Raw genomic sequence first — 20824 nt, 5'->3', positions numbered from 1 at the left:
ATGTGTCGATCCCATCGAGACATTTAAAAAATGTGTTGTCAGGCCGAGTGGTGTACAGTGCTTGATTAAGTGTGGGGAGGTTTCGGTTCAAATCCCACCGTTGAGGTTGCCCTTGGTAAAGCTATTCTTCAATTCCTGAATCTTATCAGTTTGCTCTAGGATTGTGCAGGGATTCTATATTCATGTGGGGCCATGCAAGAGAAGACAAAACATCTGTTTTGCGAAGATGTTTGTGTTCCAATCCACACATGTAGTTCATCGGCTTCACCACTCAGATACCAAGTCCTGTGCTTTCGTGGTCGCAGTGGGCCATCTTATCAGTGTTTACCAGAGTCAAAATCTTCCAATGCCATACAAAACCAAAGTTTTTTTGTAGGTACGATGAGGATGGGATTCGAACCCATGCGTGCATAGCACAATGGATTAGCAGTCCATCGCCTTAACCACTCGGCCACCTCATCCTTTTTCCTGGTTGTGGCAGTTGCCCCCACAAATTGTAGTTGCTGTATTTAAACCCTTGATTGAAATCAAAGAGAGCTAAGCATAGCAATTGCAGGGCCATGTGTCGATCCCATCGAGACATTTAACAATTGTGTTGTCAGGCCGAATGGTGTACAGTGCTTGATTAAGTGTGGGGAGGTTTCGGTTCAAATACCACCGTTGGGGTTGCCCTTGGTAAAGCTATTCTTCAATTCCTGAATCTTATCAGTTTGCTCTATTATTGTGCAGGGATTCTTTATTCATGTGGGGCCATGCAAGAGAAGACAAAACATCTGTTTTGCGAAGATGTTTGTGTTCCAATCCACACATGTAGTTCATCGGCTTCACCACTCAGATACCAAGTCCTGTGCTTTCGTGGTCGCAGTGGGCCATCTTATCAGTGTTGGCCAGAGTCAAAATCTTCCAATGCCATACAAAACCAAACTTTCATTATAGGTACGATGAGGATGGGATTCGAACCGATGCGTGCATAGCACAATGGATTAGCAGTCCATCGCCTTAACCACTCGGCCACCTCATCCTTATTCCTGCTTTTGGCAGTTGCCCCCACAAATTGTAGTTGCTGTATTTAAACCCTTGATTGAAATCAATGAAAGTTAAGCATAGCAATTGCAGGGCCATGTGTCGATCCCATCGAGACATTTAAAAAATGTGTTGTCAGGCCGAGTGGTCTACAGTGCTTGATTAAGTGTGGGGAGGTTTCGGTTCAAATCCCACATTTGAGGTTGCCCTTGGTAAAGCTATTCTTCAATTCCTGAATCTTATCAGTCGCTCTAGGATTGTGCAGGGATTCTATATTCACGTGGGGCCATGCAAGAGAAGAAAAAACATCTGTTGTGCGAAGATGTTTGTGTTCCAATGGACACATGTAGTTCATCGGCTTCACCACTCAGATACCAAGTCCTGTGCTTTTGCAGTCGCAGTGGGCCATCTTATCAGTGTTTGCTAGAGTCAAAATCTTCCAATGCCATACAAAACCAGCATTTTTTTGTAGGTACGATGAGGATGGGATTCGAACCCATGCGTGCAAAGCACAATGGATTAGCAGTCCATCGCCTTAACCACTCGGCCACCTCATCCTTGTTCCTGCTTGTGGCAGTTGCCCCCACAAACTGTAGTTGCTGTAATTTAACCCTTGATTGAAATCAATGAAAGTTAAGCATAGCAATTGCAGGGCCATGTGTCGATCCCATCGAGACATTTAAAAAATGTGTTGTCAGGCCGAGTGGTCTACAGTGCTTGATTAAGTGTGGGGAGGTTTCGGTTCATATCCCACCGTTGAGGTTGCCCTTGGTAAAGCTATTCTTCAATTTCTGAATCTTATCAGTCGCTCTAGGATTGTGCAGGGATTCTATATTCATGTGGGGCCATGCAAGAGAAGAAAAAACATCTGTTTTGCGAAGATGTTTGTGTTCCAATCCACACATGTAGTTCATCGGCTTCACCACTCAGATACCAAGTCCTGTGCTTTCGCGGTGGCAGTGGGCCATCTTATCAGTGTTTGCGAGAGTCAAAATCTTCCAATGCCATACAAAACCAAATTTAATTTGTGCACACGATGAGGATGGGATTCGAACCCATGCGTGCATAGCACAATGGATTAGCAGTCCATCGCCTTAACCACTCGGCCACCTCATCCTTGTTCCTGCTTGTGGCAGTTGCCCCCACAAACTGTAGTTGCTGTAATTTAACCCTTGATTGAAATCAATGAAAGTTAAGCATAGCAATTGCAGGGCCATGTGTCGATCCCATCGAGACATTTAAAAAATGTGTTGTCAGGCCGAGTGGTCTACAGTGCTTGATTAAGTGTGGGGAGGTTTCGGTTCAAATCCCACATTTGAGGTTGCCCTTGGTAAAGCTATTCTTCAATTCCTGAATCTTATCAGTCGCTCTAGGATTGTGCAGGGATTCTATATTCACGTGGGGCCATGCAAGAGAAGAAAAAACATCTGTTGTGCGAAGATGTTTGTGTTCCAATGGACACATGTAGTTCATCGGCTTCACCACTCAGATACCAAGTCCTGTGCTTTTGCGGTCGCAGTGGGCCATCTTATCAGTGTTTGCTAGAGTCAAAATCTTCCAGTGCCATACAAAACCAAATTTATTTTGTGCACACGATGAGGATGGGATTCGAACCCATGCGTGCATAGCACAATGGATTAGCAGTCCATCTCCTTAACCACTCGGCCACCTCATCCTTTTTACTGGTTGTGGCAGTTGCCCCCACAAACTGTAGTTGCTGTATTTAAACCCTTGATTGAAATCAATGAAAGTTAAGCATAGCAATTGCAGGGCCATGTGTCGATCCCATCGAGACATTTAAAAAATGTGTTGTCAGGCCGAGTGGTCTACAGTACTTGATTAAGTGTGGGGAGGTTTCGGTTCATATCCCACCGTTGAGGTTGCCCTTGGTAAAGCTATTCTTCAATTTCTGAATCTTATCAGTCGCTCTAGGATTGTGCAGGGATTCTATATTCATGTGGGGCCATGCAAGAGAAGAAAAAACATCTGTTTTGCGAAGATGTTTGTGTTCCAATCCACACATGTAGTTCATCGGCTTCACCACTCAGATACCAAGTCCTGTGCTTTCGCGGTGGCAGTGGGCCATCTTATCAATGTTTGCCAGAGTCAAAATCTTCCAATGCCATACAAAACCAAAGTTTTTTTGTAGGTACGATGAGGATGGGATTCGAACCCATGCGTGCATAGCACAATGGATTAGCAGTCCATCGCCTTAACCACTCGGCCACCTCATCCTTATTCCTGCTTTTGGCAGTTGCCCCCACAAATTGTAGTTGCTGTATTTAAACCCTTGATTGAAATCAATGAAAGTTAAGCATAGCAATTGCAGGGCCATGTGTCGATCCCATCGAGACATTTAAAAAATGTGTTGTCAGGCCGAGTGGTCTACAGTGCTTGATTAAGTGTGGGGAGGTTTCGGTTCATATCCCACCGTTGAGGTTGCCCTTGGTAAAGCTATTCTTCAATTTCTGAATCTTATCAGTCGCTCTAGGATTGTGCAGGGATTCTATATTCATGTGGGGCCATGCAAGAGAAGAAAAAACATCTGTTTTGCGAAGATGTTTGTGTTCCAATCCACACATGTAGTTCATCGGCTTCACCACTCAGATACCAAGTCCTGTGCTTTCGCGGTGGCAGTGGGCCATCTTATCAATGTTTGCCAGAGTCAAAATCTTCCAATGCCATACAAAACCAATCTTTTTTTGTGCACACGATGAGGTTGGGATTCGAACCCATGCGTGCATAGCACAATGGATAAGCAGTTCATCGCCTTAATCACTCGGCCACCTCATCCTTTTTCCTGGTTGTGGCAGTTGCCCCCACAAACTGTAGTTGCTGTAATTTAAACCCTTGATTGAAATCAATGAAAGTTAAGCATAGCAATTGCAGGGCCATGTGTCGATCCCATCGAGACATTTAAAAAATGTGTTGTCAGGCCGAGTGGTCTACAGTGCTTGATTAAGTGTGGGGAGGTTTCGGTTCAAATCCCACCGTTGAGGTTGCCCTTGGTAAAGCTATTCTTCAATTTCTGAATCTTATCAGTCGCTCTAGGATTGTGCAGGGATTCTATATTCATGTGGGGCCATGCAAGAGAAGAAAAAACATCTGTTTTGCGAAGATGTTTGTGTTCCAATCCACAACATGTAGTTCATCGGCTTCACCACTCAGATACCAAGTCCTGTGCTTTCGCGGTGGCAGTGGGCCATCTTATCAATGTTTGCCAGAGTCAAAATCTTCCAATGCCATACAAAACCAATTTTTTTTTGTGCACACGATGAGGATGGGATTCGAACCCATGCGTGCATAGCACAAAGGATTAGCAGTCCATCGCCTTAACCACTCGGCCACCTCATCCGTGATCCTGCTTGTGGCAGTTGCCCCCACAAACTGTAGTTGCTGTAATTTAACCCTTGATTGAAATCAATTTAAAGTTAAGCATAGCAATTGCAGGGTCATGTGTCGATCCCATCGAGACATTTAAAAAATGTGTTGTCAGGCCGAGTGGTGTACAGTGCTTGATTAAGTGTGGGGAGGTTTCGGTTCAAATCCCACCGTTGAGGTTGCCCTTGGTAAAGCTATTCTTCAATTCCTGAATCTTATCAGTTTGCTCTAGGATTGTGCAGGGATTCTATATTCATGTGGGGCCATGCAAGAGAAGACAAAACATCTGTTTTGCGAAGATGTTTGTGTTCCAATCCACACATGTAGTTCATCGGCTTCACCACTCAGATACCAAGTCCTGTGCTTTCGTGGTCGCAGTGGGCCATCTTATCAGTGTTTACCAGAGTCAAAATCTTCCAATGCCATACAAAACCAAAGTTTTATTGTAGGTACGATGAGGATTGGATTCGAACCCATGCATGTATAGCACAATGGATTAGCAGTCCATCGCCTTAACCACTCGGCCACCTCATCCTTTTTCCTGCTTGTGGCAGTTGCCCCCACAAATTGTAGTTGCTGTATTTAAACCCTTGATTAAAATCAATGAAAGTTAAGCATAGCAATTGCAGGGCCATGTGTCGATCCCATCGAGACATTTAACAAATGTGTTGTCAGGCAGAGTTGTCTACAGTGCTTGATTAAGTGTGGGGAGGTTTCGTTTCATATCCCACCGTTGAGGTTGCCCTTGGTAAAGCTATTCTTCAATTTCTGAATCTTATCAGTCGCTCTAGGATTGTGCAGGGATTCTATATTCATGTGGGGCCATGCAAGAGAAGAAAAAACATCTGTTTTGCGAAGATGTTTGTGTTCCAATCCACACATGTAGTTCATCGGCTTCACCACTCAGATACCAAGTCCTGTGCTTTCGCGGTGGCAGTGGGCCATCTTATCAACGTTTGCCAGAGTCAAAATCTTCCAATGCCATACAAAACCAAAGTTTTTTTGTAGGTACGATGAGGATAAGATTCGAACCAATGCGTGCATAGCACAATGGATTAGCAGTCCATCGCCTTAACCACTCGGCCACCTCATCCTTATTCCTGCTTTTGGCAGTTGCCCCCACAAATTGTAGTTGCTGTATTTAAACCCTTGATTGAAATCAATGAAAGTTAAGCATAGCAATTGCAGGGCCATGTGTCGATCCCATCGAGACATTTAAAAAATGTGTTGTCAGGCCGAGTGGTCTACAGTGCTTGATTAAGTGTGGGGAGGTTTCGGTTCATATCCCACCGTTGAGGTTGCCCTTGGTAAAGCTATTCTTCAATTTCTGAATCTTATCAGTCGCTCTAGGATTGTGCAGGGATTCTATATTCATGTGGGGCCATGCAAGAGAAGAAAAAACATCTGTTTTGCGAAGATGTTTGTGTTCCAATCCACACATGTAGTTCATCGGCTTCACCACTCAGATACCAAGTCCTGTGCTTTCGCGGTGGCAGTGGGCCATCTTATCAATGTTTGCCAGAGTCAAAATCTTCCAATGCCATACAAAACCAAAGTTTTTTTGTAGGTACGATGAGGATGGGATTCGAACCCATGCGTGCATAGGACAATGGATTAGCAATCCATCGCCTTAACCACTCGGCCACCTCATCCTTTTTCCTGTTTGTGGCAGTTGCCCCCACAAATTGTAGTTGCTTTATTTAAACCCTTGATTGAAATCAAAGAGAGCTAAGCATAGCAATTGCAGGGCCATGTGTCGATCCCATCGAGACATTTAACAATTGTGTTGTCAGGCCGAATGGTGTACAGTGCTTGATTAAGTGTGGGGAGGTTTCGGTTCAAATACCACCGTTGGGGTTGCCCTTGGTAAAGCTATTCTTCAATTCCTGAATCTTATCAGTTTGCTCTATTATTGTGCAGGGATTCTTTATTCATGTGGGGCCATGCAAGAGAAGACAAAACATCTGTTTTGCGAAGATGTTTGTGTTCCAATCCACACATGTAGTTCATCGGCTTCACCACTCAGATACCAAGTCCTGTGCTTTCGTGGTCGCAGTGGGCCATCTTATCAGTGTTGGCCAGAGTCAAAATCTTCCAATGCCATACAAAACCAAACTTTCATTATAGGTACGATGAGGATGGGATTCGAACCGATGCGTGCATAGCACAATGGATTAGCAGTCCATCGACTTAACCACTCGGCCACCTCATCCTTATTCCTGCTTTTGGCAGTTGCCCCCACAAATTGTAGTTGCTGTATTTAAACCCTTGATTGAAATCAATGAAAGTTAAGCATAGCAATTGCAGGGCCATGTGTCGATCCCATCGAGACATTTAAAAAATGTGTTGTCAGGCCGAGTGGTCTACAGTGCTTGATTAAGTGTGGGGAGGTTTCGGTTCATATCCCACCGTTGAGGTTGCCCTTGGTAAAGCTATTCTTCAATTTCTGAATCTTATCAGTCGCTCTAGGATTGTGCAGGGATTCTATATTCATGTGGGGCCATGCAAGAGAAGAAAAAACATCTGTTTTGCGAAGATGTTTGTGTTCCAATCCACACATGTAGTTCATCGGCTTCACCACTCAGATACCAAGTCCTGTGCTTTCGCGGTGGCAGGCAGTGGGCCATCTTATCAATGTTTGCCAGAGTCAAAATCTTCCAATGCCATACAAAACCAAAGTTTTTTTGTAGGTACGATGAGGATGGGATTCGAACCCATGCGTGCATAGGACAATGGATTAGCAATCCATCGCCTTAACCACTCGGCCACCTCATCCTTGTTCCTGGTTGTGGCAGTTGCCCCCACAAATTGTAGTTGCTGTATTTAAACCCTTGATTGAAATCAAAGAGAGTTAAGCATAGCAATTGCAGGGCCATGTGTCGATCCCATCGAGACATTTAACAATTGTGTTGTCAGGCCGAATGGTGTACAGTGCTTGATTAAGTGTGGGGAGGTTTCGGTTCAAATCCCACCGTTGGGGTTGCCCTTGGTAAAGCTATTCTTCAATTCCTGAATCTTATCAGTTTGCTCTATTATTGTGCAGGGATTCTTTATTCATGTGGGGCCATGCAAGAGAAGACAAAACATCTGTTTTGCGAAGATGTTTGTGTTCCAATCCACACATGTAGTTCATCGGCTTCACCACTCAGATACCAAGTCCTGTGCTTTCGTGGTCGCAGTGGGCCATCTTATCAGTGTTGGCCAGAGTCAAAATCTTCCAATGCCATACAAAACCAAACTTTCATTGTAGGTACGATGAGAATGGGATTCGAACCGATGCGTGCATAGCACAATGGATTAGCAGTCCATCGCCTTAACCACTCGGCCACCTCATCCTTATTCCTGCTTTTGGCAGTTGCCCCCACAAATTGTAGTTGCTGTATTTAAACCCTTGATTGAAATCAATGAAAGTTAAGCATAGCAATTGCAGGGCCATGTGTCGATCCCATCGAGACATTTAAAAAATGTGTTGTCAGGCCGAGTGGTCTACAGTGCTTGATTAAGTGTGGGGAGGTTTCGGTTCATATCCCACCGTTGAGGTTGCCCTTGGTAAAGCTATTCTTCAATTTCTGAATCTTATCAGTCGCTCTAGGATTGTGCAGGGATTCTATATCCATGTGGGGCCATGCAAGAGAAGAAAAAACATCTGTTTTGCGAAGATGTTTGTGTTCCAATCCACACATGTAGTTCATCGGCTTCACCACTCAGATACCAAGTCCTGTGCTTTCGCGGTGGCAGTGGGCCATCTTATCAATGTTTGCCAGAGTCAAAATCTTCCAATGCCATACAAAACCAAAGTTTTTTTGTAGGTACGATGAGGATGGGATTCGAACCCATGCGTGCATAGCACAATGGATTAGCAGTCCATCGCCTTATCCACTCGGCCACCTCATCCTTTTTCCTGCTTGTGGCAGTTGCCCCCACAAACTGTAGTCGGTGTAATTTAACCCTTGATTGAATTCAATGAAAGTTAAGCATAGCAATTGCAGGGCCATGTGTCGATCCCATCGAGACATTTAAAAAATGTGTTGTCAGGCCGAGTGGTCTACAGTGCTTGATTAAGTGTGGGGAGGTTTCGGTTCAAATCCCACATTTGAGGTTGCCCTTGGTAAAGCTATTCTTCAATTCCTGAATCTTATCAGTCGCTCTAGGATTGTGCAGGGATTCTATATTCACGTGGGGCCATGCAAGAGAAGAAAAAACATCTGTTGTGCGAAGATGTTTGTGTTCCAATGGACACATGTAGTTCATCGGCTTCACCACTCAGATACCAAGTCTTGTGCTTTTGCGGTCGCAGTGGGCCATCTTATCAGTGTTTGCTAGAGTCAAAATCTTCCAATGCCATACAAAACCAACATTTTTTTTAGGTACGATGAGGATGGGATTCGAACCCATGCGTGCAAAGCACAATGGATTAGCAGTCCATCGCCTTAACCACTCGGCCACCTCATCCTTGTTCCTGCTTGTGGCAGTTGCCCCCACAAACTGTAGTTGCTGTAATTTAACCCTTGATTGAAATCAATGAAAGTTAAGCATAGCAATTGCAGGGCCATGTGTCGATCCCATCGAGACATTTAAAAAATGTGTTGTCAGGCCGAGTGGTCTACAGTGCTTGATTAAGTGTGGGGAGGTTTCGGTTCATATCCCACCGTTGAGGTTAACCCTTGGTAAAGCTATTCTTCAATTTCTGAATCTTATCAGTCGCTCTAGGATTGTGCAGGGATTCTATATTCATGTGGGGCCATGCAAGAGAAGAAAAAACATCTGTTTTGCGAAGATGTTTGTGTTCCAATCCACACATGTAGTTCATCGGCTTCACCACTCAGATACCAAGTCCTGTGCTTTCGCGGTGGCAGTGGGCCATCTTATCAGTGTTTGCCAGAGTCAAAATCTTCCAATGCCATACAAAACCAAATTTTTTTTGTAGGTGCGATGAGGATGGGATTCGAACCCATGCGTGCATAGCACAATGGATTAGCAGTCCATCGCCTTAACCACTCGGCCACCTCATCCTTTTTACTGGTTGTGGCAGTTGCCCCCACAAATTGTAGTTGCTGTATTTAAACCCTTGATTGAAATCAATGAAAGTTAAGCATAGCAATTGCAGGGCCATGTGTCGATCCCATCGAGACATTTAAAAAATGTGTTGTCAGGCAGAGTAGTCTACAGTGCTTGATTAAGTGTGGGGAGGTTTCGGTTCATATCCCACCGTTGAGGTTGCCCTTGGTAAAGCTATTCTTCAATTTCTGAATCTTATCAGTCGCTCTAGGATTGTGCAGGGATTCTATATTCATGTGGGGCCATGCAAGAGAAGAAAAAACATCTGTTTTGCGAAGATGTTTGTGTTCCAATCCACACATGTAGTTCATCGGCTTCACCACTCAGATACCAAGTCCTGTGCTTTCGCGGTGGCAGTGGGCCATCTTATCAGTGTTTGCCAGAGTCAAAATCTTCCAATGCCATACAAAACCAAATTTAATTTGTGCACACGATGAGGATGGGATTCGAACCCATGCGTCCATAGCACAATGGATTAGCAGTCCATCGCCTTAACCACTCGGCCACCTCATCCTTGTTCCTGCTTGTGGCAGTTGCCCCCACAAACTGTAGTTGCTGTAATTTAACCCTTGATTGAAATCAATGAAAGTTAAGCATAGCAATTGCAGGGCCATGTGTCGATCCCATCGAGACATTTAAAAAATGTGTTGTCAGGCCGAGTGGTCTACAGTGCTTGATTAAGTGTGGGGAGGTTTCGGTTCAAATCCCACATTTGAGGTTGCCCTTGGTAAAGCTATTCTTCAATTCCTGAATCTTATCAGTCGCTCTAGGATTGTGCAGGGATTCTATATTCACGTGGGGCCATGCAAGAGAAGAAAAAACATCTGTTGTGCGAAGATGTTTGTGTTCCAATGGACACATGTAGTTCATCGGCTTCACCACTCAGATACCAAGTCCTGTGCTTTTGCGGTCGCAGTGGGCCATCTTATCAGTGTTTGCTAGAGTCAAAATCTTCCAATGCCATACAAAACCAAAATTTTTTTGTAGGTACGATGAGGATGGGATTCGAACCCATGCGTGCAAAGCACAAAGGATTAGCAGTCCATCGCCTTAACCCCTCGTCCACCTCATCCTTGTTACTGGTTGTGGCAGTTGCCCCCACAAATTGTAGTTGCTGTATTTAAACCCTTGATTGAAATCAATGAAAGTTAAGCATAGCAATTGCAGGGCCATGTGTCGATCCCATCGAGACATTTAAAAAATGTGTTGTCAGGCCGAGTAGTCTACAGTGCTTGATTAAGTGTGGGGAGGTTTCGGTTCAAATCCCACCGTTGAGGTTGCCCTTGGTAAAGCTATTCTTCAATTTCTGAATCTTATCAGTCGCTCTAGGATTGTGCAGGGATTCTATATTCACGTGGGGCCATGCAAGAGAAGAAAAAACATCTGTTGTGCGAAGATGTTTGTGTTCCAATGGACACATGTAGTTCATCGGCTTCACCACTCAGATACCAAGTCCTGTGCTTTTGCGGTCGCAGTGGGCCATCTTATCAGTGTTTGCTAGAGTCAAAATCTTCCAATGCCATACAAAACCAAAAATTTTTTGTAGGTACGATGAGGATGGGATTCGAACCCATGCGTGCAAAGCACAATGGATTAGCAGTCCATCGCCTTAACCACTCGGCCACTTCATCCTTATTCCTGCTTTTGGCAGTTGCCCCCACAAATTGTAGTTGCTGTATTTAAACCCTTGATTGAAATCAATGAAAGTTAAGCATAGCAATTGCAGGGCCATGTGTCGATCCCATCGAGACATTTAAAAAATGTGTTGTCAGGCCGAGTGGTCTACAGTGCTTGATTAAGTGTGGGGAGGTTTCGGTTCATATCCCACCGTTGAGGTTGCCCTTGGTAAAGCTATTCTTCAATTCCTGAATCTTATCAGTCGCTATAGGATTGTGCAGGGATTCTATATTCACGTGGGGCCATGCAAGAGAAGAAAAAACATCTGTTGTGCGAAGATGTTTGTGTTCCAATCCACACATGTAGTTCATCGGCTTCACCACTCAGATACCAAGTCCTGTGCTTTCGCGGTGGCAGTGGGCCATCTTATCAGTGTTTGCCAGAGTCAAAATCTTCCAATGCCATACAAAACCAAATTTATTTTGTGCACACGATGAGGATGGGATTCGAACCCATGCGTGCATAGCACAATGGATTAGCAGTCCATCGCCTTATCCACTCGGCCACCTCATCCTTTTTCCTGCTTGTGGCAGTTGCCCCCACAAACTGTAGTCGGTGTAATTTAACCCTTGATTGAATTCAATGAAAGTTAAGCATAGCAATTGCAGGGCCATGTGTCGATCCCATCGAGACATTTAAAAAATGTGTTGTCAGGCCGAGTGGTCTACAGTGCTTGATTAAGTGTGGGGAGGTTTCGGTTCAAATCCCACATTTGAGGTTGCCCTTGGTAAAGCTATTCTTCAATTCCTGAATCTTATCAGTCGCTCTAGGATTGTGCAGGGATTCTATATTCACGTGGGGCCATGCAAGAGAAGAAAAAACATCTGTTGTGCGAAGATGTTTGTGTTCCAATGGACACATGTAGTTCATCGGCTTCACCACTCAGATACCAAGTCTTGTGCTTTTGCGGTCGCAGTGGGCCATCTTATCAGTGTTTGCTAGAGTCAAAATCTTCCAATGCCATACAAAACCAACATTTTTTTGTAGGTACGATGAGGATGGGATTCGAACCCATGCGTGCAAAGCACAATGGATTAGCAGTCCATCGCCTTAACCACTCGGCCACCTCATCCTTGTTCCTGCTTGTGGCAGTTGCCCCCACAAACTGTAGTTGCTGTAATTTAACCCTTGATTGAAATCAATGAAAGTTAAGCATAGCAATTGCAGGGCCATGTGTCGATCCCATCGAGACATTTAAAAAATGTGTTGTCAGGCCGAGTGGTCTACAGTGCTTGATTAAGTGTGGGGAGGTTTCGGTTCATATCCCACCGTTGAGGTTAACCCTTGGTAAAGCTATTCTTCAATTTCTGAATCTTATCAGTCGCTCTAGGATTGTGCAGGGATTCTATATTCATGTGGGGCCATGCAAGAGAAGAAAAAACATCTGTTTTGCGAAGATGTTTGTGTTCCAATCCACACATGTAGTTCATCGGCTTCACCACTCAGATACCAAGTCCTGTGCTTTCGCGGTGGCAGTGGGCCATCTTATCAGTGTTTGCCAGAGTCAAAATCTTCCAATGCCATACAAAACCAAATTTTTTTTGTAGGTGCGATGAGGATGGGATTCGAACCCATGCGTGCATAGCACAATGGATTAGCAGTCCATCGCCTTAACCACTCGGCCACCTCATCCTTTTTACTGGTTGTGGCAGTTGCCCCCACAAATTGTAGTTGCTGTATTTAAACCCTTGATTGAAATCAATGAAAGTTAAGCATAGCAATTGCAGGGCCATGTGTCGATCCCATCGAGACATTTAAAAAATGTGTTGTCAGGCAGAGTAGTCTACAGTGCTTGATTAAGTGTGGGGAGGTTTCGGTTCATATCCCACCGTTGAGGTTGCCCTTGGTAAAGCTATTCTTCAATTTCTGAATCTTATCAGTCGCTCTAGGATTGTGCAGGGATTCTATATTCATGTGGGGCCATGCAAGAGAAGAAAAAACATCTGTTTTGCGAAGATGTTTGTGTTCCAATCCACACATGTAGTTCATCGGCTTCACCACTCAGATACCAAGTCCTGTGCTTTCGCGGTGGCAGTGGGCCATCTTATCAGTGTTTGCCAGAGTCAAAATCTTCCAATGCCATACAAAACCAAATTTAATTTGTGCACACGATGAGGATGGGATTCGAACCCATGCGTCCATAGCACAATGGATTAGCAGTCCATCGCCTTAACCACTCGGCCACCTCATCCTTGTTCCTGCTTGTGGCAGTTGCCCCCACAAACTGTAGTTGCTGTAATTTAACCCTTGATTGAAATCAATGAAAGTTAAGCATAGCAATTGCAGGGCCATGTGTCGATCCCATCGAGACATTTAAAAAATGTGTTGTCAGGCCGAGTGGTCTACAGTGCTTGATTAAGTGTGGGGAGGTTTCGGTTCAAATCCCACATTTGAGGTTGCCCTTGGTAAAGCTATTCTTCAATTCCTGAATCTTATCAGTCGCTCTAGGATTGTGCAGGGATTCTATATTCACGTGGGGCCATGCAAGAGAAGAAAAAACATCTGTTGTGCGAAGATGTTTGTGTTCCAATGGACACATGTAGTTCATCGGCTTCACCACTCAGATACCAAGTCCTGTGCTTTTGCGGTCGCAGTGGGCCATCTTATCAGTGTTTGCTAGAGTCAAAATCTTCCAATGCCATACAAAACCAAAATTTTTTTGTAGGTACGATGAGGATGGGATTCGAACCCATGCGTGCAAAGCACAAAGGATTAGCAGTCCATCGCCTTAACCCCTCGTCCACCTCATCCTTGTTACTGGTTGTGGCAGTTGCCCCCACAAATTGTAGTTGCTGTATTTAAACCCTTGATTGAAATCAATGAAAGTTAAGCATAGCAATTGCAGGGCCATGTGTCGATCCCATCGAGACATTTAAAAAATGTGTTGTCAGGCCGAGTAGTCTACAGTGCTTGATTAAGTGTGGGGAGGTTTCGGTTCAAATCCCACCGTTGAGGTTGCCCTTGGTAAAGCTATTCTTCAATTTCTGAATCTTATCAGTCGCTCTAGGATTGTGCAGGGATTCTATATTCACGTGGGGCCATGCAAGAGAAGAAAAAACATCTGTTGTGCGAAGATGTTTGTGTTCCAATGGACACATGTAGTTCATCGGCTTCACCACTCAGATACCAAGTCCTGTGCTTTTGCGGTCGCAGTGGGCCATCTTATCAGTGTTTGCCAGAGTCAAAATCTTCCAATGCAATACAAAACCAAATTTAATTTGTGCACACGCTGAGGATGGGATTCGAACCCATGCGTGCAAAGCACAATGGATTAGCAGTCCATCGCCTTAACCACTCGGCCACCTCATCCTTGTTCCTGCTTGTGGCAGTTGCCCCCACAAACTGTAGTTGCTGTAATTTAACCCTTGATTGAAATCAATGAAAGTTAAGCATAGCAATTGCAGGGCCATGTGTCGATCCCATTGAGACATTTAAAAAATGTGTTGTCAGGCCGAGTGGTCTACAGTGCTTGATTAAGTGTGGGGAGGTTTCGGTTCAAATCCCACCGTTGAGGTTGCCCTTGGTAAAGCTATTCTTCAATTCCTGAATCTTATCAGTCGCTCTAGGATTGTGCAGGGATTCTATATTCATGTGGGGCCATGCAAGAGAAGAAAAAACATCTGTTTTGCGAAGATGTTCGTGTTCCAATCCACACATGTAGTTCATCGGCTTCACCACTCAGATACCAAGTCCTGTGCTTTCGCGGTGGCAGTGGGCCATCTTATCAGTGTTTGCCAGAGTCAAAATCTTCCAATGCCATACAAAACCAATTTTATTTTGTACACACGATGAGGATGGGATTCGAACCCATGCGTGCATAGCACAATGGATTAGCAGTCCATCGCCTTAACCACTCAGCCACCTCATCCTTGTTCCTGCTTGTGGCAGTTGCCCCCACAAACTGTAGTTGCTGTAATTTAACCCTTGATTGAAATCAATGAAAGTTAAGCATAGCAATTGCAGGGCCATGTGTCGATCCCATCGAGACATTTAAAAAATGTGTTGTCAGACCGAGTGGTCTACAGTGCTTGATTAAGTGTGGGGAGGTTTCGGTTCAAATCCCACCGTTGAGGTTGCCCTTGGTAAAGCTATTCTTCAATTCCTGAATCTTATCAGTCGCTCTAGGATTGTGCAGGGATTCTATATTCACGTGGAGCCATGCAAGAGAAGAAAAAACATCTGTTGTGCGAAGATGTTTGTGTTCCAATGGACACATGTAGTTCATCGGCTTCACCACTCAGATACCAAGTCCTGTGCTTTCGCGGTCGCAGTGGGCCATCTTATCAGTGTTTGCTAGAGTCAAAATCTTCCAATGCCATACAAAACCAAAGTTTTTTTGTAGGTACGATGAGGATGGGATTCGAACCCATGCGTGCATAGCACAAAGGATTAGCAGTCCATCCCCTTAACCACTCGGACACCTCATCCTTTTTACTGCTTGTGGCAGTTGCCCCCACAAACTGTAGTTGCTGTATTTAAACCCTTGATTGAAATCAATGAAAGTTAAGCATAGCAATTGCAGGGCCATGTGTCGATCCCATCGAGACATTTAAAAAATGTGTTGTCAGGCCGAGTGGTCTACAGTGCTTGATTAAGTGTGGGGAGGTTTCGGTTCATATCCCACCGTTGAGGTTGCCCTTGGTAAAGCTATTCTTCAATTTCTGAATCTTATCAGTCGCTCTAGGATTGTGCAGGGATTCTATATTCATGTGGGGCCATGCAAGAGAAGAAAAAACATCTGTTTTGCGAAGATGTTTGTGTTCCAATCCACACATGTAGTTCATCGGCTTCACCACTCAGATACCAAGTCCTGTGCTTTCGCGGTGGCAGTGGGCCATCTTATCAGTGTTTGCCAGAGTCAAAATCTTCCAATGCCATACAAAACCAAATTTGTTTTGTGCACACGATGAGGATGGGATTCGAACCCATGCGTGCATAGCACAATGGATTAGCAGTCCATCGCCTTAACCACTCGGCCACCTCATCCTTTTTCCTCCTTGTGGCAGTTGCCCCCACAAACTGTAGTTGCTGTAATTTAACCCTTGATTGAACTCAATGAAAGTTAAGCATAGCAATTGCAGGGCCATGTGTCGATCCCATCGAGACATTTAAAAAATGTGTTGTCAGGCCGAGTGGTCTACAGTGCTTGATTAAGTGTGGGGAGGTTTCGGTTCAAATCCCACCGTTGAGGTTGCCCTTGGTAAAGCTATTCTTCAATTCCTGAATCTTATCAGTCGCTATAGGATTGTGCAGGGATTCTATATTCACGTGGGGCCATGCAAGAGAAGAAAAAACATCTGTTTTGCGAAGATGATTGTGTTCCAATCCACACATGTAGTTCATCGGCTTCACCACTCAGATACCAAGTCCTGTGCTTTCGCGGTCGCAGTGGGCCATCTTATCAGTGTTTGCTAGAGTCAAAATCTTCCAATGCCATACAAAAGCAAAGTTTTTTTGTAGGTACGATGAGGATGGGATTCGAACCCATGCATGCATAGCACAAAGGATTAGCAGTCCATCCCCTTAACCACTCGGCCACCTCATCCTTTTTACTGGTTGTGGCAGTTGCCCCCACAAACTGTAGTTGCTGTATTTAAACCCTTGATTGAAATCAATGAAAGTTAAGCATAGCAATTGCAGGGCCATGTGTCGATCCCATCGAGACATTTAAAAAATGTGTTGTCAGGCCGAGTGGTCTACAGTGCTTGATTAAGTGTGGGGAGGTTTCGGTTCATATCCCACCGTTGAGGTTGCCCTTGGTAAAGCTATTCTTCAATTTCTGAATCTTATCAGTCGCTCTAGGATTGTGCAGGGATTCTATATTCATGTGGGGCCATGCAAGAGAAGAAAAAACATCTGTTTTGCGAAGATGTTTGTGTTCCAATCCACACATGTAGTTCATCGGCTTCACCACTCAGATACCAAGTCCTGTGCTTTCGCGGTGGCAGTGGGCCATCTTATCAGTGTTTGCCAGAGTCAAAATCTTCCAATGCCATACAAAACCAAAGTTTTTTTGTAGGTACGATGAGGATGGGATTCGAACCCATGCGTGCATAGCACAACGGATTAGCAATCCATCCCCTTAACCACTCGGCCACCTCATCCTTTTTACTGGTTGTGGCAGTTGCCCCCACAAATTGTAGTTGCTGTATTTAAACCCTTGATTGAAATCAATGAAAGTTAAGCATAGCAATTGCAGGGCCATGTGTCGATCCCATCGAGACATTTAAAAAATGTGTTGTCAGGCCGAGTGGTCTACAGTGCTTGATTAAGTGTGGGGAGGTTTCGGTTCATATCCCACCGTTGAGGTTGCCCTTGGTAAAGCTATTCTTCAATTTCTGAATCTTATCAGTCGCTCTAGGATTGTGCAGGGATTCTATATTCATGTGGGGCCATGCAAGAGAAGAAAAAACATCTGTTTTGCGAAGATGTTTGTGTTCCAATGGACACATGTAGTTCATCGGCTTCACCACTCAGATACCAAGTCCTGTGCTTTCGCGGTCGCAGTGGGCCATCTTATCAGTGTTTGCTAGAGTCAAAATCTTCCAATGCCATACAAAACCAAAGTTTTTTTGTAGGTACGATGAGGATAAGATTCGAACCAATGCGTGCATAGCACAATGGATTAGCTGTCCATCGCCTTAACCACTCGGCCTCCTCATCCTTATTCCTGCTTTTGGCAGTTGCCCCCACAAATTGTAGTTGCTGTATTTAAACCCTTGATTGAAATCAATGAAAGTTAAGCATAGCAATTGCAGGGCCATGTGTCGATCCCATCGAGACATTTAACAATTGTGTTGTCAGGCCGAATGGTGTACAGTGCTTGATTAAGTGTGGGGAGGTTTCGGTTCAAATCCCACCGTTGGGGTTGCCCTTGGTAAAGCTATTCTTCAATTCCTGAATCTTATCAGTTTGCTCTATTATTGTGCAGGGATTCTTTATTCATGTGGGGCCATGCAAGAGAAGACAAAACATCTGTTTTGCGAAGATGTTTGTGTTCCAATCCACACATGTAGTTCATCGGCTTCACCACTCAGATACCAAGTCCTGTGCTTTCGTGGTCGCAGGGGGCCATCTTATCAGTGTTGGCCAGAGTCAAAATCTTCCAATGCCATACAAAACCAAACTTTCATTATAGGTACGATGAGGATGGGATTCGAACCGATGCGTGCATAGCACAATGGATTAGCAGTCCATCGCCTTAACCACTCGGCCACCTCATCCTTATTCCTACTTTTGGCAGTTGCCCCCACAAATTGTAGTTGCTGTATTTAAACCCTTGATTGAAATCAATGAAAGTTAAGCATAGCAATTGCAGGGCCATGTGTCGATCCCATCGAGACATTTAAAAAATGTGTTGTCAGGCCGAGTGGTCTACAGTGCTTGATTAAGTGTGGGGAGGTTTCGGTTCATATCCCACCGTTGAGGTTGCCCTTGGTAAAGCTATTCTTCAATTTCTGAATCTTATCAGTCGCTCTAGGATTGTGCAGGGATTCTATATTCATGTGGGGCCATGCAAGAGAAGAAAAAACATCTGTTTTGCGAAGATGTTTGTGTTCCAATCCACACATGTAGTTCATCGGCTTCACCACTCAGATACCAAGTCCTGTGCTTTCGCGGTGGCAGTGGGCCATCTTATCAATGTTTGCCAGAGTCAAAATCTTCCAATGCCATACAAAACCAAAGTTTTTTTGTAGGTACGATGAGGATAAGATTCGAACCAATGCGTGCATAGCACAATGGATTAGCTGTCCATCGCCTTAACCACTCGGCCTCCTCATCCTTATTCCTGCTTTTGGCAGTTGCCCCCACAAATTGTAGTTGCTGTATTTAAACCCTTGATTGAAATCAATGAAAGTTAAGCATAGCAATTGCAGGGCCATGTGTCGATCCCATCGAGACATTTAACAATTGTGTTGTCAGGCCGAATGGTGTACAGTGCTTGATTAAGTGTGGGGAGGTTTCGGTTCAAATCCCACCGTTGGGGTTGCCCTTGGTAAAGCTATTCTTCAATTCCTGAATCTTATCAGTTTGCTCTATTATTGTGCAGGGATTCTTTATTCATGTGGGGCCATGCAAGAGAAGACAAAACATCTGTTTTGCGAAGATGTTTGTGTTCCAATCCACACATGTAGTTCATCGGCTTCACCACTCAGATACCAAGTCCTGTGCTTTCGTGGTCGCAGGGGGCCATCTTATCAGTGTTGGCCAGAGTCAAAATCTTCCAATGCCATACAAAACCAAACTTTCATTGTAGGTACGATGAGGATGGGATTCGAACCGATGCGTGCATAGCACAATGGATTAGCAGTCCATCGCCTTAACCACTCGGCCACCTCATCCTTATTCCTGCTTTTGGCAGTTGCCCCCACAAATTGTAGTTGCTGTATTTAAACCCTTGATTGAAATCAATGAAAGTTAAGCATAGCAATTGCAGGGCCATGTGTCGATCCCATCGAGACATTTAAAAAATGTGTTGTCAGGCCGAGTGGTCTACAGTGCTTGATTAAGTGTGGGGAGGTTTCGGTTCATATCCCACCGTTGAGGTTGCCCTTGGTAAAGCTATTCTTCAATTTCTGAATCTTATCAGTCGCTCTAGGATTGTGCAGGGATTCTATATCCATGTGGGGCCATGCAAGAGAAGAAAAAACATCTGTTTTGCGAAGATGTTTGTGTTCCAATCCACACATGTAGTTCATCGGCTTCACCACTCAGATACCAAGTCCTGTGCTTTCGCGGTGGCAGTGGGCCATCTTATCAATGTTTGCCAGAGTCAAAATCTTCCAATGCCATACAAAACCAAAGTTTTTTTGTAGGTACGATGAGGATGGGATTCGAACCCATGCGTGCATAGGACAATGGATTAGCAATCCATCGCCTTAACCACTCGGCCACCTCATCCTTTTTCCTGGTTGTGGCAGTTGCCCCCACAAATTGTAGTTGCTGTATTTAAACCCTTGATTGAAATCAATGAAAGTTAAGCATAGCAATTGCAGGGCCATGTGTCGATCCCATCGAGACATTTAAAAATTGTGTTGTCAGGCCGAGTGGTCTACAGTGCTTGATTAAGTGTGGGGAGGTTTCGGTTCAAATCCCACCGTTGGGGTTGCCCTTGGTAAAGCTATTCTTCAATTCCTGAATCTTATCAGTTTGCTCTATTATTGTGCAGGGATTCTTTATTCATGTGGGGCCATGCAAGAGAAGACAAAACATCTGTTTTGCGAAGATGTTTGTGTTCCAATCCACACATGTAGTTCATCGGCTTCACCACTCAGATACCAAGTCCTGTGCTTTCGTGGTCGCAGGGGGCCATCTTATCAGTGTTGGCCAGAGTCAAAATCTTCCAATGCCATACAAAACCAAACTTTCATTGTAGGTACGATGAGGATGGGATTCGAACCGATGCGTGCATAGCACAATGGATTAGCAGTCCATCGCCTTAACCACTCGGCCACCTCATCCTTATTCCTGCTTTTGGCAGTTGCCCCCACAAATTGTAGTTGCTGTATTTAAACCCTTGATTGAAATCAATGAAAGTTAAGCATAGCAATTGCAGGGCCATGTGTCGATCCCATCGAGACATTTAAAAAATGTGTTGTCAGGCCGAGTGGTCTACAGTGCTTGATTAAGTGTGGGGAGGTTTCGGTTCATATCCCACCGTTGAGGTTGCCCTTGGTAAAGCTAT

General features: G+C 44.5%; 25 non-coding genes across 25 annotated transcripts; all 25 read right to left on the bottom strand.

The window, feature by feature from the left end:
• Positions 1-379: 379 nt before the first annotated feature.
• On the bottom strand, positions 380-461 carry trnas-gcu (transfer RNA serine (anticodon GCU)). Its single transcript has one exon. It is a non-coding gene; the product is annotated as a tRNA-Ser (tRNA).
• Positions 462-939: 478 nt separating this feature from the next.
• trnas-gcu (transfer RNA serine (anticodon GCU)) lies at positions 940-1021 on the bottom strand. Its single transcript has one exon. It is a non-coding gene; the product is annotated as a tRNA-Ser (tRNA).
• A 477-nt stretch (positions 1022-1498) lies between these two features.
• trnas-gcu (transfer RNA serine (anticodon GCU)) lies at positions 1499-1580 on the bottom strand. Its single transcript has one exon. It is a non-coding gene; the product is annotated as a tRNA-Ser (tRNA).
• A 477-nt stretch (positions 1581-2057) lies between these two features.
• On the bottom strand, positions 2058-2139 carry trnas-gcu (transfer RNA serine (anticodon GCU)). Its single transcript has one exon. It is a non-coding gene; the product is annotated as a tRNA-Ser (tRNA).
• A 477-nt stretch (positions 2140-2616) lies between these two features.
• Positions 2617-2698, bottom strand: trnas-gcu (transfer RNA serine (anticodon GCU)). Its single transcript has one exon. It is a non-coding gene; the product is annotated as a tRNA-Ser (tRNA).
• Positions 2699-3175: 477 nt separating this feature from the next.
• On the bottom strand, positions 3176-3257 carry trnas-gcu (transfer RNA serine (anticodon GCU)). The gene has a single exon. It is a non-coding gene; the product is annotated as a tRNA-Ser (tRNA).
• Positions 3258-4295: 1038 nt separating this feature from the next.
• Positions 4296-4377, bottom strand: trnas-gcu (transfer RNA serine (anticodon GCU)). Its single transcript has one exon. It is a non-coding gene; the product is annotated as a tRNA-Ser (tRNA).
• A 1597-nt stretch (positions 4378-5974) lies between these two features.
• Positions 5975-6056, bottom strand: trnas-gcu (transfer RNA serine (anticodon GCU)). Its single transcript has one exon. It is a non-coding gene; the product is annotated as a tRNA-Ser (tRNA).
• A 1041-nt stretch (positions 6057-7097) lies between these two features.
• Positions 7098-7179, bottom strand: trnas-gcu (transfer RNA serine (anticodon GCU)). Its single transcript has one exon. It is a non-coding gene; the product is annotated as a tRNA-Ser (tRNA).
• A 1037-nt stretch (positions 7180-8216) lies between these two features.
• Positions 8217-8298, bottom strand: trnas-gcu (transfer RNA serine (anticodon GCU)). Its single transcript has one exon. It is a non-coding gene; the product is annotated as a tRNA-Ser (tRNA).
• Positions 8299-8774: 476 nt separating this feature from the next.
• Positions 8775-8856, bottom strand: trnas-gcu (transfer RNA serine (anticodon GCU)). Its single transcript has one exon. It is a non-coding gene; the product is annotated as a tRNA-Ser (tRNA).
• Positions 8857-9334: 478 nt separating this feature from the next.
• Positions 9335-9416, bottom strand: trnas-gcu (transfer RNA serine (anticodon GCU)). The gene has a single exon. It is a non-coding gene; the product is annotated as a tRNA-Ser (tRNA).
• A 477-nt stretch (positions 9417-9893) lies between these two features.
• On the bottom strand, positions 9894-9975 carry trnas-gcu (transfer RNA serine (anticodon GCU)). Its single transcript has one exon. It is a non-coding gene; the product is annotated as a tRNA-Ser (tRNA).
• A 1036-nt stretch (positions 9976-11011) lies between these two features.
• trnas-gcu (transfer RNA serine (anticodon GCU)) lies at positions 11012-11093 on the bottom strand. Its single transcript has one exon. It is a non-coding gene; the product is annotated as a tRNA-Ser (tRNA).
• Positions 11094-11570: 477 nt separating this feature from the next.
• Positions 11571-11652, bottom strand: trnas-gcu (transfer RNA serine (anticodon GCU)). Its single transcript has one exon. It is a non-coding gene; the product is annotated as a tRNA-Ser (tRNA).
• A 477-nt stretch (positions 11653-12129) lies between these two features.
• On the bottom strand, positions 12130-12211 carry trnas-gcu (transfer RNA serine (anticodon GCU)). The gene has a single exon. It is a non-coding gene; the product is annotated as a tRNA-Ser (tRNA).
• Positions 12212-12689: 478 nt separating this feature from the next.
• On the bottom strand, positions 12690-12771 carry trnas-gcu (transfer RNA serine (anticodon GCU)). Its single transcript has one exon. It is a non-coding gene; the product is annotated as a tRNA-Ser (tRNA).
• A 477-nt stretch (positions 12772-13248) lies between these two features.
• Positions 13249-13330, bottom strand: trnas-gcu (transfer RNA serine (anticodon GCU)). The gene has a single exon. It is a non-coding gene; the product is annotated as a tRNA-Ser (tRNA).
• Positions 13331-14366: 1036 nt separating this feature from the next.
• Positions 14367-14448, bottom strand: trnas-gcu (transfer RNA serine (anticodon GCU)). Its single transcript has one exon. It is a non-coding gene; the product is annotated as a tRNA-Ser (tRNA).
• A 477-nt stretch (positions 14449-14925) lies between these two features.
• Positions 14926-15007, bottom strand: trnas-gcu (transfer RNA serine (anticodon GCU)). The gene has a single exon. It is a non-coding gene; the product is annotated as a tRNA-Ser (tRNA).
• A 1036-nt stretch (positions 15008-16043) lies between these two features.
• Positions 16044-16125, bottom strand: trnas-gcu (transfer RNA serine (anticodon GCU)). Its single transcript has one exon. It is a non-coding gene; the product is annotated as a tRNA-Ser (tRNA).
• A 2155-nt stretch (positions 16126-18280) lies between these two features.
• Positions 18281-18362, bottom strand: trnas-gcu (transfer RNA serine (anticodon GCU)). Its single transcript has one exon. It is a non-coding gene; the product is annotated as a tRNA-Ser (tRNA).
• Positions 18363-19399: 1037 nt separating this feature from the next.
• trnas-gcu (transfer RNA serine (anticodon GCU)) lies at positions 19400-19481 on the bottom strand. Its single transcript has one exon. It is a non-coding gene; the product is annotated as a tRNA-Ser (tRNA).
• Positions 19482-19958: 477 nt separating this feature from the next.
• On the bottom strand, positions 19959-20040 carry trnas-gcu (transfer RNA serine (anticodon GCU)). Its single transcript has one exon. It is a non-coding gene; the product is annotated as a tRNA-Ser (tRNA).
• Positions 20041-20518: 478 nt separating this feature from the next.
• On the bottom strand, positions 20519-20600 carry trnas-gcu (transfer RNA serine (anticodon GCU)). The gene has a single exon. It is a non-coding gene; the product is annotated as a tRNA-Ser (tRNA).
• Between the last annotated feature and the right edge of the window lie 224 nt (positions 20601-20824).

Source organism: Salvelinus fontinalis, chromosome 10 (assembly GCF_029448725.1).
Source record: "Salvelinus fontinalis isolate EN_2023a chromosome 10, ASM2944872v1, whole genome shotgun sequence".
Taxonomy (NCBI): domain Eukaryota; kingdom Metazoa; phylum Chordata; class Actinopteri; order Salmoniformes; family Salmonidae; genus Salvelinus; species Salvelinus fontinalis.
This window is presented reverse-complemented; position numbering and strand designations above follow the sequence as displayed.